Source organism: Lissotriton vulgaris, chromosome 11, assembly GCF_964263255.1.
Source record: "Lissotriton vulgaris chromosome 11, aLisVul1.2, whole genome shotgun sequence".
In the NCBI taxonomy this organism is placed as follows: domain Eukaryota; kingdom Metazoa; phylum Chordata; class Amphibia; order Caudata; family Salamandridae; genus Lissotriton; species Lissotriton vulgaris.
In genome coordinates, this window is record NC_141699.1 from 160993583 (window position 1) to 161010344 (window position 16762).

The following is a 16762-nucleotide window of genomic DNA, read 5'->3' on the forward strand; positions in this document are numbered from 1 at the left end:
TACGTGAGGAGGGTAATGTCACGGATGAGATTTTGAGTCAGATGCCAACAACTACAACGCAAAGGCCTCTTACTGCGTTTAAGGCGAAATCTAAATTTTGCCCAATAATGATCCGTGACAATGTGGACATCTTCATGACAAGGTGACACAGGAATTGAAAATCCTTCACAAAAAACAGAATGAGGCAAAAAAGAGATACACAGCCAAGGACAATGCTTATTTTAAACTGATGGCCAAACTCAATAAGAACAATGAAGTTGTCATACGCCAATCAGACAAAGGGGGCAATATTGTCCTGTGGCCCCGGAAAATGTACTGTGAGGAGGCAGAGCGGCAACTGGGCGATAAGCAGTGTTATAGGCGTTGTGACATGAGCACGGTAAAAGTAGCTTGGGACAAATTTTACTCATGTTTGATGGCCTGGAGAAGTGCGGGACTATTATCAGCAGATAAGTATAAATTCCTGAAAAATGATAATCCCATAATGCCGGTACTGTACTTTATACCAAAAGTTCACAAGAGTATTTCGAACCCACCTGGCAGGCCCATTATCTCTGCCTGTGGTAGCCTGATGGAAAATGCTAGCAAGTATGTAGATCATTTTTTGCAGGACTGTGTACGGACACTGCCTTCCTTTATATTAGATACAGGTTTCCTATTGAGGAAATTGGAGAACGTGGTATGGAGTGAGGACATGGTGCTCATTTCTATGGACGTGTCGTCACTGTATACTAGTATACATCATAGGGACGGTTTAAAAGCTGTAGACTATTTTCTTCAGAAGCGTCCCATGTGCTACATGGAACATAATAGAATGCTATTCTACAACAGACGAGTCTCCTGAGGCGGAAGCCGGGAGTGAACCTTGCTCTTGTAATATCGCTTGTAATTTTACTGTGTTTTTAAAATTTACCTATTTCACCCCTGCACTCGAACAGCGTCTTCAGCGCTGCAACGTTTTCCATCTCTGCCATCACCGAGGGCGAGGCGCGTCCTCAGACACGCCCACCTCAGCTGGCCACGCCCCCCGAAACTGACTACAAAAGTGTGCGCATTTGATAGCGCGACACAACAGACGAGTCTCCTGAGGCGGAAGCCGGGAGTGAACCTTGCTCTTGTAATATCGCTTGTAATTTTACTGTGTTTTTAAAATTTACCTATTTCACCCCTGCACTCGAACAGCGTCTTCAGCGCTGCAACGTTTTCCATCTTTGCCATCACCGAGGGCGAGGCGCGTCCTCAGACACGCCCACCTCAGCTGGCCACGCCCCCCGAAACTGACTACAAAAGTGTGCGCATTTGATAGCGCGACACAACAGACGAGTCTCCTGAGGCGGAAGCCGGGAGTGAACCTTGCTCTTGTAATATCGCTTGTAATTTTACTGTGTTTTTAAAATTTACCTATTTCACCCCTGCACTCGAACAGCGTCTTCAGCGCTGCAACGTTTTCCATCTCTGCCATCACCGAGGGCGAGGCGCGTCCTCAGACACGCCCACCTCAGCTGGCCACGCCCCCGTGACGCCCTCTCCGTCAGGCATAAAACCATGTGCCTTGCTAGGAAGCGCAGCGGACGGGCGCAGCGGGCGCGCCGTCAGCGCGCCGAAGGCGCGCCTAAGGCAAGCCCGTCTTCGCCCGTCATCGCCAGACCATCGCCTCTCGCCACCCCCCCTGGCTCGTCCAGGCCCTGTCAACGCATACGCTACGACGGTAAGGAACTCCTACATCTGAACCCTCACCAAAAATGCTCTAACACCACTGGCATTCTAGGTCTTACGCATCTCCACTGCAACCACTGCCACTTCTCCACCAATGCACCCACTAGGGTACGGTGTGACCTCCCAAATACTACAATCCCGCCACTGAGGATACTCCAACTCAACTGCAGATCCCTCGTTAAACATCACCCTGAGGTGAATACGCTTCTTCAGGAGGAAAACCCTGATGTACTGTTTCTATGCGAAACATGGCTCCGAGATGACATTACCACCATCCCCAATCTAACGCTCCCAGATGAGTTCAACCTGGTCACCATTAACCGTGAATCTCGCGGTGGCGGCATCGCAATTATCTATAAAAAACAGCTGACCTGTTCTTTTATCAAGGAACCTCTCCAAGACTGTGAATGCGCCCAATTTAAAATTAGCGTGACCCCCCAATTTATGCTATCAGGCCTATACATTTATCGCCCTCCAGGCCAGGCCACTAGATTTATTAATGCCCTCCTCGAAACGGCCACAGTGCTCACTACTAAATTCGCCAACTTCACCATCTTAGGTGACCTAAACTTGCACTTTGATGCGATTGGCGATAATATCATCACTAATCTTCTCGCAGACCTCTTGGCACTACAACTTAACTCCCTAGTCCACACCTCTACCCATATAGCTGGACACACCCTAGATCCGATCTTTTCTAACATACTAGAGGCAGCTGCAGAAACCCCCACCCCAATGGGATGGACGGATCACTATCTTGTTAAACTGAGCGTCCCGGCACCCCAACGTCAAAACAAAACTGAATCCATTCAGCGTCTAAAAAGACCCTGGCACAAACTCTCCCCACTTGCCTTACATGAAACCCTTGGAGAGTTTCAAAACGAAGCCAACCAGGATATAGACGCAACCTATACCTCATTCACCAACTGGATCAGTAACGGCCTCGACTCTCTTATTCGGGCTAAACTGACTAAAGGACGTAATATACCCTCCAACCCATGGTTCGATGACACCCTTAGGGCAATGCGCAAGGAGTGCAAAAAGGCTGAGCGCCTATGGAGGAAGCAATATGATAACCAGGATAAGGCTGAATATCTATCCAGGCTTAAAACCTACCATAAAGCTATTAGATCTTCCCGTGCTTCTTTTTATTCCAACAAAATTAACTCCAATGCGAACCCATCTAAAATCATTTTTAAACTAGTGAAAGAGCTCCAAAACCCTAGGGCGCCCCCTCCAAAAATCTCTTCCCACGAGCAATGTGAGCAGCTCGCAACCTATTTCATTGAAAAAGTCCAGAAAATCTATGCAACCTTTCCACAGATCGCTCCCTTCAATGGAGTTTCTATGTCCACAGCCCCTAACATCTTACCTCTGTCCCAAATTTCTGCCATCACCGCTGCAGACCTGATCAGACTGGGCAAGAAAGTGAAGACTGGTTCCCCAGCTGACCCCATGAGTCCTTCTCATTTCCTGGCCTCGATGGACTTTTTTCTATCCCCCATGCTGAACATCCTCAACCTCTCCTTTTCTACAGGACTCGTACCCATAGCTTGGAAACAAGCATGGGTATCACCGATAATTAAAAAACCTACCCTCGACCCCACCAAGCCAGAAAATTTTCGTCCCATATCCCTTCTCCCCTGGATGTCCAAAATTGCCGAAACCCATGTTAATAACATTCTGTCGAAGCATGTGGAAAGTCATGGAATTCTAGACCCCTCCCAAAATGGCTTCCGTGCAGGCCATAGTACGGAGTCTGCCCTACTGGCCACTACGGAGCATCTCCGGATGATTTTGGATTCCGGTCATAGTGCTGCGCTGATTCTTCTTGATCTCAGCGCGGCCTTTGACACGGTATCCCATGACATCCTTCTGAATCGTCTGGAGATGACCGGTGTGACTGGCCTTGCACTTGCATGGTTCCGATCCTTTCTTAAGGATAGATCCTTCAAGGTGTCGGCTCCTCCTTATCTTTCTAAACCTCACCCCATCGCTCAAGGTGTCCCCCAGGGTTCAGCGTTGAGCCCCTCCCTCTTTAATCTATACGTCCAGCCACTCACGGACGTGGCTAGAGAGTGGGGGCTCACGCTTGTCTCGTACGCGGACGATACCCAGCTGGTTGTCACCCTATCGGAAAGCCCGTCCCTCGTGGCATCCAACTTTAAAGAAGGTATGACTGCTGTGGCCCGATGGATGACGGACAACTACCTCCAACTCAACGCCGGGAAAACCGAGGTGCTCCTCCTAGGCCGTAACACCAGCCTTTGGAACGAGCACTGGTGGCCGTCATCCCTAGGCGCCACTCCACTCCCCAAAAACTGTGTCAAAAATCTGGGAGTCTGGGTCGATGCCAACCTTAGCTTCCAGTCCCACACAAAAAAGGTGCCGCTACCTGTATAGGCCTTTTAAGGAACCTCAGGCCCATACTTGGGCTTTTCGATTCCAAGGCCCGCCAGCTTATCGTCCAGGCCACCATTCTATCGCGCCTGGACTACGCTAACGTCCTCCTTTTGGGAGCTAATAAAGCGGAAACCGCTAGGTTCCAACGCATACAAAATGCGGCAGCCAGAACGCTGGTTGGCCTCCCACGCAGATGTTCAGCCAGAGCTACCATCCGTAAGCTCCACTGGCTGCCCGTGGATCGCCGAATCAAATTCAAGGCCTTAGTCACGATCTTTAAGATCGTGAAACAAGGAAATCCCCCTCTGCTTCGCAGCCTTGCCCAACCTTACGTTCCTGGCCGTGCCTTACGCTCTGCCAACCAACTCCTCTTGACAATCCCAAGGATTCGACTCTGCCGAACTGGAGGCCGCTCCTTTAGTGTCCTTGCCGCCACACTGTGGAACGATCTCCCCCTTAGCATTCGTTCCATTGACTCCCTCCCTGCCTTCCGCAGAGCAATTAAGACTCACCTCTTCCCCGCTCCCTAGTTTCCCCCTCTCCCCCTCTCCCTCTATCCTCAGTTTGCACGTCTGTTCTTAGCGCCGGGACACCCCTTTGCCGGGGTAGCTGTTGCGCTTCACCAAATCCTGAAATAGAAAATAGAAATATTAGCAATCATTACCATGTGTCTGGAGAATAATTATTTCTTTTTTTCCAAACAGATATACCAACAAATCAGGGGCGTAGCTATGGGGGCATGTTTTTCCCCTAGCTACGCCTGCCTACACATGGGTTTATGGGAAAGACAGACATTATTAGATGCTAACCTTTCATTTGTCAACAGTCATGTAGCACATATGTTTAGATACATTGACGACCTGTTGTTCATTTGGCGGGGAACTGAAAATGAAGCACTAGATTTTGTTAACTCACTTAATACCAATGACATGAACTTACAGTTTACCAGCTACATCAGCAAGTCCTCGGTCATGTTCCTTGATGTTGAGATATTTGTGTGCGAGAACTCTCTGAACACCAGATTGCATAGAAAAAGCACGGCGGGCAATTCAGAGCTACATGCAGACAGCAACCATCCTACCCACCTGATCCGCAGCATCCCTTATGGGGAGATGTTGCGGATCAGGAGAATCTGTAGTATAGAAACAGATTGCCTTAAAGCACAGCAAGAATGTAGGACAAGATTTATCCAAAGAGGGTACAGCCCCAAGGTCATTGATAGCGCGACCAGAAGGGCCAATGCGCAAAGTAAAGCTCAGGCATTGGTAACCAGAGAGAAAATCAGAGACATTCCCATTGACGAACAGCCCTTAAGACTTATTCTGACTTTTAGTGATCAGCATCAGGCTATTCGGAGGATTATTACCAGGAATTGGCCTCTGATTAAGAACGATCCAATTTTGGGGGAGAAACTCTCACGTTCCCCCAATCTTACTTTCAGAAAAGCCAACTCCATGAGTAACACCTTGGTATCCAGTAGTCCTGAAATTAAGTCTTCTACAGACTGGCTGACCAAAAGTAAGGGCTTTATCAAATGTGCTGTTTGTAAAGCGTGTAAGCAGGGCATTAATAAGACTGAATACTATTGTTGGAAGGCGGTGACCCCAGGGGTCAAGAGGACTCTCTTAACCGCCTGGAACCTCCTCTCCCACAACTACTGCCGAGTCTTATCGAGGGGGAGTCCCCGCCGGGGAGGACTGATCGTACACACTGTCGACACACCACACTTATGAACGGACACTACACCGTGATTCTTTATCAAGAAAGACTTTATCAAGCTTAAAAGTAGGGAGCAATACACAGCGATCGAGGGATCGCGAAAGTCTCGTAACGAGGGATCGGGGAAGCGGGACAGTCTTAGGAGGCGAGCGGGCACGCCACGCACCCGGCGCACAGTTCTCAATCCTCGAACTGGGGGTACGGGGGCTGGCGATGGGACGTGCTGTCCTACTCACTTCTGGTTCAAGCTGTTCGTGAGGATAGCGTCGATGGTCCAGCCGGACCAGAGAGTTCGTCAAGCCGCGACAAGGTCAGCAGGGCTTGGGCAGGAGTACTCCGTCGTACTCGTAAGTAGATGGGGCCGCGACAGCGTCAGCAGGGCTCCGATGTTCAGGTCTTGTGCTTCAAGAGGGAGCCGCAACAGCGTCAGCAGGGCCCCGATGGATCAGTTCCGTAGGTTCTAGGGTGAGCCGCGACGGCGTCAGCAGGGCTCGGTGGGTCAGAGTCTGTTCTCCTCGAAGTCAGCCGCGATCAGATCAGCAGGGCTTTCTTGTCCAAGATACAACTGCCGATTAGGTGGAAGGCAGGCTGTCTTATAGTCGTCGAGCTCTTTGATGTCCGGACCCTCATAGGCAGGAGGCCGGAGGTCCGAGGGCCAGGCGCCTGATCGTCTGGGCGGTTGGTTCTTTGATGCTTTGGACCATGCGCCCATGGAATCCCAGACGCTCATCACGGCTTGGAGCCAGCTCACTAGGAGGCCCAAGGGGCCATCGAAATCAGACCCCAGGGATAGTTCAGAGGTGTGAGGGAAACCAGTTCCTCGGAAGGGGGCCGGAGGTGTGATGGAAGTCTTGGTTTCGGGTACTTGGTGAGTCATTCACCCCCGGGATGGATCTGGGCACGCCGGACGCGCAGGCTTAGCGGTCGTCAGGAGCGGCCAGGGCTGCCGAAAGGAAAGAGGGCGGCCGGCCGGCCGGGGTGGCCAAAACATGGAGTCCGATGGTTACGTGCACGGGTGCAGGCACGCGGTCTGGGGATCGTCTCAGGTCCAGTGTAGGAGAGTCACGTACAGTTCTGGGTGGACGGGAATCAGTTCCACCCATAGATATGGGGCTGCGGAGATCAGCGAGGACCACGCCACGAGGCCGGGTCCAACATGCGTCCCCTCCAGCTGAAAGACGAGGGGAACTACCCATCCTCTTGGGGGTTCTCCTTGCTGAGGCGGAAGAAGCGGGACAGGCCGTCGGCGTTGGCGTGGGCGGCACCAGGCCTGTGTTCCACAGTACAATCCATCCCTTGGAGGGAGATGGACCAGCGTAGCAGTTTAGGGTTCTCTCCTCTCATTTGCATGAGCCACCGGAGAGGACGGTGGTCGGTCTGGATCCGGAAGTGGGTCCCGAACAGGTAGGGCCTCAGTTTCTTCAAGGCCCAGACTACTGCGAATGCCTCTCGCTCGATGGTGCTCCATCTCCGTTCCCGGGGTAGTAGCCTCCGGCTGATAAAGGCTACCGGATGATCAACCCCCTTGTCGTCCACTTGGGAGAGCACGGCCCCGATGCCGTGTTCGGAGGCGTCGGTCTGAACCACAAACTCTCGGGAGTAGTCAGGGGCCTGTAGGACTGGAGCGATGCACATGGCTTGTTTCAATTCTTCGAAGGCCTTCTGACAGGCGGGGGTCCAGATAACCTTCTTTGGGTTGGCCTTGGCTGTCAACTCGGTGAGGGGGCCTACAAGGCTCCCGTACCCCTTGATGAATCTACGGTAGTACCCTCTGAGACCTAGGAAAGCCTGCACCTCGGTCTGGGTCGTGGGGGTCTCCCAGGCATTGATTGCGTCTATCTTGGGTTGGAGGGGGGCCACGAGGCCGCTGCCGACCTGGTGCCCTAGGTATACCACTGAGCTTTGTCCTATTTGGCATTTACTAGCTTTAATGGTGAGCCCGGCTCGACGCAGGGCGTCCAACACCTCCCAGAGGTGGTGCAGGTGCTCGGCCTAGTGAGCACTGAACACGGCAATGTCGTCTAGGTAGGCTGCACTGAAACTTTCCAACCCAGCCAGGACCTGGTTGACCAGTCACTGGAAGGTGGCGGGGGCGTTTTTCATGCCGAAGGGCATGACTCGGAAGTGGAAATGGCCATCCGTGGTGGAGAAAGCAGACCTTTCTTGGGCCCTCTCCGTGAGGCCGATCTGCCAGTAGCCACTGGTGAGATCGAAGGTGCTAAGGTACTGAGCCGACCCTAGGCGGTCAATCAGTTCTTCAGCTCTTGGGATGGGGTGTGCATCGGTTCGGGTGACTGCATTGAGTCCGCGGTAGTCTACGCAGAACCTTAGCTCAGGAACGGTGCCGGGGGCGGCTGCCTTCGGAACCAGGACCACGGGACTAGCCCATGGGCTGTCGGAGGCTTCCAACACTCCTAGGTCCAACATTTTGTCGACCTCAGCCTTGATGCAGGCTCGGACTCGGTCCGGGACTCGGTAGGCCCTATGCCGTACCGGAGGGCTGTCCCCGGTGTCCACGTCGTGGACGCACCAACTAGTGACGCAGGGAGTGAGGGAGAAGAGGTCTGAGAATTGTCCCAGCAAGTGGCGACATTCCTCACGCTGCAAGGGGGTAAGGGATGAGGAGAGACTCACTCCCTCTACGGAGCCATCTTGATCCTTTGCGCACAGGAGGTCGGGTAGAGGGTCCGTTTCCTCTTCCTCTCCGTCGTCGGTGGCAAGGAGTAACCTCAACTCAGACCGCACAAAATGGGGTTTGAGCCGGTTTACGTGTAACACTTTCAGGGCGTTCCTGGCTGATTTCGTATCAATGAGGTAGGTGACCTGGCTCTTGCGCTCTTTCACCTCAAAGAGTCCAGTCCATTTGTCCTGCAAGGCACCAGGTTCCAACCTGTTAGCCTGGTTGAAACTCGACCAGAGTGGCATTCTGGTCGTACCAGCGTTTCATCTCCTCTTGGCTGGCCTCCAGGTTGGCCTCGGCCAGCTCGCGAAACTTCCGCGTCTGGTTCCGGAGGGCCAGGACGTAGGAGAATACGTCGGGGTGTGCTCGGTGGGGCTGCCTCCCAGCCTTCCTTGACCAGACTGAGGGGACCCCGGACGGGGTGCCCATAGAGCAGCTCGAAAGGGCTAAACCCCAAGGATTTCTGGGGTACCTCTCGGTAGGCGAACAGGAGGCAGGGTAGGAGGGCGTCCCACTTGCGTCGCAAGGGCTCCTCAAGACCCATGATCATCCCTTCCAGGGTGCGGTTGAACCGCTCAACCAGGCCGTTACCCTGGGGATGGTAGGGGGTGGTGAACCGGTAGGACACCCCACACTGTTGCCAGAGGGACTTCATGTACCGGGATATGAAGTTCGTCCCTCGGTCGCTTACCACTTCTCGGGGGAATCCCACCCGGGAGAAGATCCCCATGAGGGACGTCGCGGTCCTGAGGGGGATGACTTCGGGGTATCGGGTGGCGTGATCGACCAGAACCAGAATGAACCAGTGGCCTAAGGAGGTCCGAGGGTCCAGAGGTCCGACAATGTTGATCCCCACCCTCTCAAAGGGGGTACTGACCACTGGAAAGGGCTGGAGGGGAGCCTTGCGCTTGCCTCCGCTTTTGCCGCTAGCCTGACACGTGGGGCAGGACTTGCAGTGGCGTTCCACATCAGCCCGCATGTGGGGCCAGTAGAAATGGGTCACTAGTCGCTGGAAGGTCTTATCCTGGCCCAGATGCCCTGTCAGGGGCACATCGTGAGCCAGGTTGAGGAGGAGTCCACGGAAACGTAGGGGTACCACCAGCACACGGGCTGACCCTAGTTCCGCGGTCTTCTTTTCACTGTACAGTAGGCCGTTTTCCCAGTAAAGGTAATGGGAGCCGGACTGGTCTCCAGAGGCCTGGGCTGCGGCCTGTCGGTGGAGCCACAGGCCACGCACCCGGCGCACAGTTCTCAATCCTCGAACTGGGGGGTACGGGGGCTGGCGATGGGACGTGCTGTCCTACTCACTTCTGGTTCAAGCTGTTCGTGAGGATAGCGTCTATGGTCCAGCCGGACCAGAGAGTTCGTCAAGCCGCGACGAGGTCAGCAGGGCTTGGGCAGGAGTACTCCGTCGTACTCGTAAGTAGATGGGGCCGGGACAGCGTCAGCAGGGCTCCGATGTTCAGGTCTTGTGCTTCAAGAGGGAGCTGCGACAGCGTCAGCAGGGCCCCGATGGATCAGTTCCGTAGGTTCTAGGGTGAGCCGCGACGGCGTCAGCAGGGCTCGGTGGGTCAGAGTCTGTTCTCCTCGAAGTCAGCCGCGATCAGATCAGCAGGGCTTTCTTGTCCAAGATACAACTGCCGATTAGGTGGAAGGCAGGCTGTCTTATAGTCGTCGAGCTCTTTGATGTCCGGACCCTCATAGGCCGGAGGCCGGAGGTCCGAGGGCCAGGCGCCTGATCGTCTGGGCGGTTGGTTCTTTGATGCTTTGGACCATGCGCCCATGGAATCCCAGACGCTCATCAGGGCCTGGAGCCAGCTCACTAGGAGGCCCAAGGGGCCATCGAAACCAGCCCCCAGGGATAGTTCAGAGGTGTGAGGGAAACCAGTTCCTCGGAAGGGGGCCGGAGGTGTGATGGAAGTCTTGGTTTCGGGTACTTGGTGAGTCATTCACCCCATCGGATGGATCGGGGCGCGCCGGACGCGCAGGCTTAGCGGTCGTCAGGAGCGGCCAGGGCTGCCGGAAGGAAAGAGGGCGGCCGGCCGGCCGGGGTGGCCAAAACATGGAGTCCGATGGTTACGTGCACGGGTGCAGGCACGCGGTCTGGGGATCGTCTCAGGTCCAGTGTAGGAGAGTCACGTACAGTTCTGGGTGGACGGGAATCAGTTCCACCCATAGATCTGGGGCTGCGGAGATCAGCGAGGACCATGCCACGAGGCCGGGTCCAACAATAGCCCATTCCATAGTACACCTAGGAAAATAGATAAAAAACTTACATGCAAAACAGAATATGCAATTTATGTATTAGAGTGCCCCTGCGGATTAAAATATGTAGGGAGCACTAGACCTCAGTGTCACAAGAGAGTCCTTCAGCATCTACGGGCTATTAAAAATGGGGATGAATCATACCCCGTGGCCCGTCATTTTTCAGCAGTACATGCAAAAGATTCTGACCTGCTGAAATACTATATTGTTGATTGCATCCTGCCCCTGAGGCGAGGTGGAGACAGAAATGCTAAGCTAAGAAGATTGGAAACAAAATACATTCTTGAGATGGACACTGAGAGCCCTAATGGGTTAAATTCAACGGAAGATTTTTATACGTTTTTATAAATCTATATCTGAAGCTTAAGGTGGTTTTAAAGCTGTATATATCTTCTAGTGTCCTTCTTTAATGAATAAGTCAATATGCCGCATGCAAAATGAATTTATTTCAAGTATTTTATATTTATTATTGTTGTTTAAAATCTCTTGGGTTTGGGTGGTGAATACACTGTTTTGATAGATTTTGAATTCATGGATGATTAGAAATTGCCCACTTGGGCTTCATTCAAGAGAAATCACTCATGTTCCTGCATGGGCAGTGGCTAAATACAACCCTCCTTAAGTACTAGTCACGGACGTGACTCATGTGTTCGAGTGAACTAGACCCATTATTTGTAGCTGCTGTGGTGGACTTTTTTTAGCATAGATTTTCAAATCATGTGTTTATTTTTAGAAAAGTTCCTTTCATTATGGTGGCTTTACAATAATGGGTTGTTTTTATCAGAAATAATGAAATTAATTATTTATTGATGTTTTTTATTCGATGTAACAAATATTTATTGTAATTGTTTACTCGAATTGCGAATTTGCACATGATTTTAGCACGTCTTGCAGTTTATCTTTATTGTATTTTACAGCAATATTTGCACTGGAGGGTAGCTTAACAAGCCATAGCCAATTAGTACTGTATTGTTGATTTATAACTGCATTGAAGCAGGGACTGAGTCTTTAATCCATGTCTAGCACTTTGGTAATTGCACTGTCACTTTAAAAAGTGTTGTTCTGTCCATGTGATGTGTCATGTGATCAAGGTCCGAGAAGGACCGAAACGCGTCATGGCGGTGGTGTTGGGCGAGTAACCACAATAAAGAATATTCAGCACGATTTTGGGTCTGCATCGTCTCTTGGGATTCGAATCCTGTGTGCTAGAGGCGAAATCAGGAATATATATATATATATATATATATATATATATATATATACTACTATTATAAAGGAAGAACTTTGAGGCTTTGAGGCGGGTAAACTCGGGAACCACAGCGCCAATCCACACACCCGATACATCGTTGTAATCCTCAGGGTGTGCAGATGGGCATAGGCTATATAAAGTTAAACAAAACGTTATATTTAAAACATTTACATTATAAAAAAAGTAGTCCCCTCGGAGTAGCGCCGGCCGCGACCTGCGTGCTGACGTCAGGAGCACGGGGAGGTGCGACTTCCAGGACCACGAGGAGGAGCGGCGGACATGGCGCGGGGGAGGAGCGGTGACGAGCGGCGGACATGGCGCGGGGGAGGAGGTGAGGAGCAGCGGACCGGCGGGAAGAGCGGTGACCAGTGGCGAGGAGCGGTGAACTGTGGAGCGGCGGCTAAGGTAAGCGGGCTGGCGGGGTCCGGGCAGGCGGGGGATGGGGACTTACACCAAAACAGAAGGAGGAGAAGTGAACTGTGGAGCGGCGGCTGAGGTAAGGCTCCCGGAGACAATGTCGGGCAGGCGGGGGTCTGGGCAGGCAGGGGTCGGAGCGGCCGGGGGCCCGGGCTGCTGGGCAATTTCGGGGCAGACGGGGGTCGGGGAAGCCTGATTGCTCCCGGACAAGGTCTATATATTTATATATATATATGCACAATCTCAGCTTTCTCTCACCAGGAGCCCACTTTCAGGATACCAGCGGCGCAGAAGAAGAGAGGAAGACTCAAGTGCAGGTGAGCAGTGATTTTATTTAGTGGCGTGGAAGGCCCACCTCAGCATAACGTTTTGGCCTACACAGAGGCCTTGGTCACATGACGCATAGGGGAGGGAAGGCAGAATTTAAAGTGCAAGTGCAAGATCATTCGAAACGTGATTGGTTGCAATAGTCACATGTTGTTACGAGCAATTGATAGACATGGATAACATATTGTGCAGCTACTCTAAAGGTTACGGGGTAATCCCCATTTCAATAGCTATATTCGTGCAAAGTTAGAGTGTAAACCATTATATCCAGATATACGGTTTTATGTACAATCAAATGAAAATAAGTATTTACATAAAAAAATGAATACATTTTCATGTTGACATGTATACCATAAATTATTAATAATAAATATGTATTCAATTAAATATCATTGATATATATACAAACTGGATAAAAAAGCCATAAAAAGTTAAAATGCATAAATGCAGTTAAACTAATGATAGAAAAACACCCTAATTTCCATAAAATGCACATTGATGACATTCTATTAGTGCTATTGTAGCTACTACATGGAGGAGATAATATCTGTTTAAATACATTATAGCAGCCTCCCATGTGAGTAATACGGTAGTAATATCATTACTTGACCAGCTTTCACAAAGAGCATATGATGTTCCAACCAGGGTGACAGTGCAAAGTGATAAGTGTCACACAATTGTTTTTTCGTTTTTTTATAATCTTTTCATTTTTGGATCATAGCCTAATCCTAGGCTATGATATGCGACTGTATTATCCACATTGCTCAACAGATCTAGGGCCTATGATCTTAAGACAGTATATAGCCCCACATGTACACTAGTTTCTTTCCTCTTTTTGAATCAGACATATACTGGGAACCTGGAATCTAGTATATCTATATATACTAGTCTAATAGTGGGAGAAAGAGAGATATTTAGAGGCAGGTGTAAAAATCCTCTGTGGAATTAAGACCTCCCGGGGATTTGCTGTCCATCTCCAAGATGTACCTGGTCTCTAGCTTTCTCAAACTCCCCTCTCTGTCTCCTCCTCTTCTAAGGGGACCCACAGAGTCAATGGCATAATATTTCAATAGTGCACTGTTGTTATTATGGCACTCTTTGAAATGGCGTGCTACCGGGTACGCGGAGTCATTGGTGTTGATGGCACGTATGTGCTGGAGTATCCTTTTATGAACCTGCAGCTTGGTACTACCAACATACTGCAGGTTACAAGGACACTCCAGCACATACACCACATACTCACTTTTGCAAGTTATTTGTTTGTTAATCTTGCGTGGGGTAGCAGAAAAGGGAACAGTGTATTCTGATTTGTTGACCCCGTGGAGGCAGGCCTTACAGCTGGAACATTTCCTAAAGCCCTTGCTTTTGTCCAGCCAGTTCTTGTGTGTAACCACCTCAGGACTGGACTTAACCAGAGCGTCCTGCATGGAATATGCTTTCCTGAAGGTGATTGACGGTTTGGCTGGCATTTTACCTCCTATAATGGGGTCACATTTAATCAGATCCCAATGCTTGATTATGATCTTTCTAAGAGCGCCATGTTGTCTATTGTAAGCCCAAATCAGTCTACCTGATTGTTCTTGGATGCCTGCAGGTTTGGGTTTTTGCTTACGTTCCAGGGTCTGATTGCGAGGTGAAGCATTTGCCTTACGCATCGCTTTCTCAATTTCGCCCCTCTTGTAGCCCCTGGCCAGGAATCTAATTTTTTGCTGGCCTCCTGAGCTTGGCTACATTGAGAATTACTGCTGCATAGCCGCCTGATCCGGAGCATCTCCCCATATGGGATGCTTCGAATAAGATGGGCGGGGTGATGGCTGCTGGCATGGAGCACAGTGTTCCCTGCCGTAGGCTTCCTGTATATATATATATATATATAGGAGCAAGACATGCAGCGAAAGATGCGCCCAACAAACAACTATTCACATATGTAATCCGATATCTATATATATATATATATATATATATATATATATATATATATATATATATATATATATATATATATATATATATATATATATATATATATATATATATATATATATATATATATATATATATATATATCGTGGCTCCAAGTCGCTTCCGTTAAGAAAACGTTACACGCACTCCAGGGGTAAGCGGCAAAGATTTATTTAGCCCACAAACAAGTGTAACAGACACGTTTCAGACAAAAGTCCTTCGTCAATGTTTACAGTTTTGACCGCCTGACAACATTATATATACGTCATCTGAGTGTAACTGACAACGGACCAGTACGATAGTACATGTGAGTATGGCGGCCATTTTAGAAAGGTTGGCAATAAATGTTTCACAATACCTTCCATACCGTATCAGATATAAGATGTAAGGGCCGCTGCATGTTTATCAATATTGCTGTGTATCGGCATGTCACCGGTATTTTACACGTACATCATTGATTGGCCCGTTAGTTGGTAAATAAATGCAAGGCTATGCTGGATTTACTGGTAAAATTTGCATGGAGTGATCGGATGAAGGCATTAGACGAAATTGCCTCCATTAAGAAAGAAATCACCAAGGAAACCGATGCAACTAAACAAGAAAATCTTCAAGAGGAAATGAAAAAAAGACTGGTTAAATACGAACTTAAGATAGACAGAGGAAACAAGAAAAATTGGAGCGCGACGAGCGGGATTATGCTCTTGGCAGGATACTGACCTTTGCGAAGAAATTTGATGCCCCCAGAGCAGCTATGAAAAAGAAGAAAAATATAACACCAACTGCTGAACCAGCTACATCGGAATCAAGCGTAACAGATGAAGAGCTATCAGGGGATGAGAGGCCTACTACGACTAATGAGAGTCGGAAGAATCCTTTTCATCAGGAATTCGATCTCATCCGCAAAACATGGCTCAGGGGGGGCAAGGTCAAACCGCCAGAGGGCGACGAAGAACCCGGAGAGGGGGTTGGAAGAGGAAAGGCAAAGACATCTAACTGCAATACTCGCAAGAAGCCGGGCAACAGATGGTAGACACAAGTGAGAATCGAACCATCATTAATCTGACTAAAGACATCCTTACCAAGGCAGAAGAAGAAACTCTGCAATTGGGACTAACTTTTTGTCCGAACAACAAAATTGAGTATACTCCGACCCGAATCGATCTCTTTAAACTGACAAGAAAGATAAAATTGCACAAATTCCATAAATTAAAACCGACGACTGGAGAATCCAAGAAAACCACAAAAAAGACAGGAGTACACCCTACAGATGTACTAACAATTAGAGATCTAGATGTGGCTAATACATTGGATAATCTAAGAGCAGAGCAATCACAGTCATCATCTGCCGTCAGTGAATTTAGAGGAATAGAGCAATAATCCCCCATTAGAAGCTTCCGGGCACCTTCACAATTCAATCCACAAATGCCGTATGACGCTATCAATACTTTTTCAGATGCTGTCATTCAAGACCTTATGAAACTAAGAATTACACCAACAACAAAAAACAAGAAATCAAAGATGAAAAACAATTTGAGCAAGGGACAATCTATTGCACTTTTTAACATATCGGAAACTATCGGAACTATTGTAAAACCCTCCGATAAAGGGGGTAATGTTGTGCTTTTGACAAGGGAATAATACTGCTCTGAATCTCTACGCCAATTGGAGGATGTGGAGAATTACTTGAAAAGCAACAAAGAAGAATATCAGTCCAGCATTCAAGCCTACCATGATTTGTTAACTAAATGGCGCAACAAACTTATGTTGGACACCAATGAATTTTTGTTCTTTCGTAATCCTGAACCTGTTATCCCGACATTCTATCAGCTCTCCAAGGTTCATAAAGATCTTGATTGTCCCCCGGGGAGACCTATTGTATCCTCGAAAGGAGGATTGACTGAGAACTTATCTATCTACATTGATTCCTTTTAATCTAAATTTGTTGTTCATCTGAAGTCCTATGTAAGGGATACCAAGCACTTTATAGAACAGCTGGAACTGACAACTTGGGATACCACGTATGT

General features: G+C 49.4%; 1 protein-coding gene across 1 annotated transcript in view; it reads left to right on the forward strand.

Moving 5' to 3' along the window:
- The window catches only part of RAD9B (RAD9 checkpoint clamp component B), a 636801-nt gene that overhangs the window by 167641 nt on the left and 452398 nt on the right, over positions 1 to 16762 (forward strand). The window lies entirely within an intron of this gene.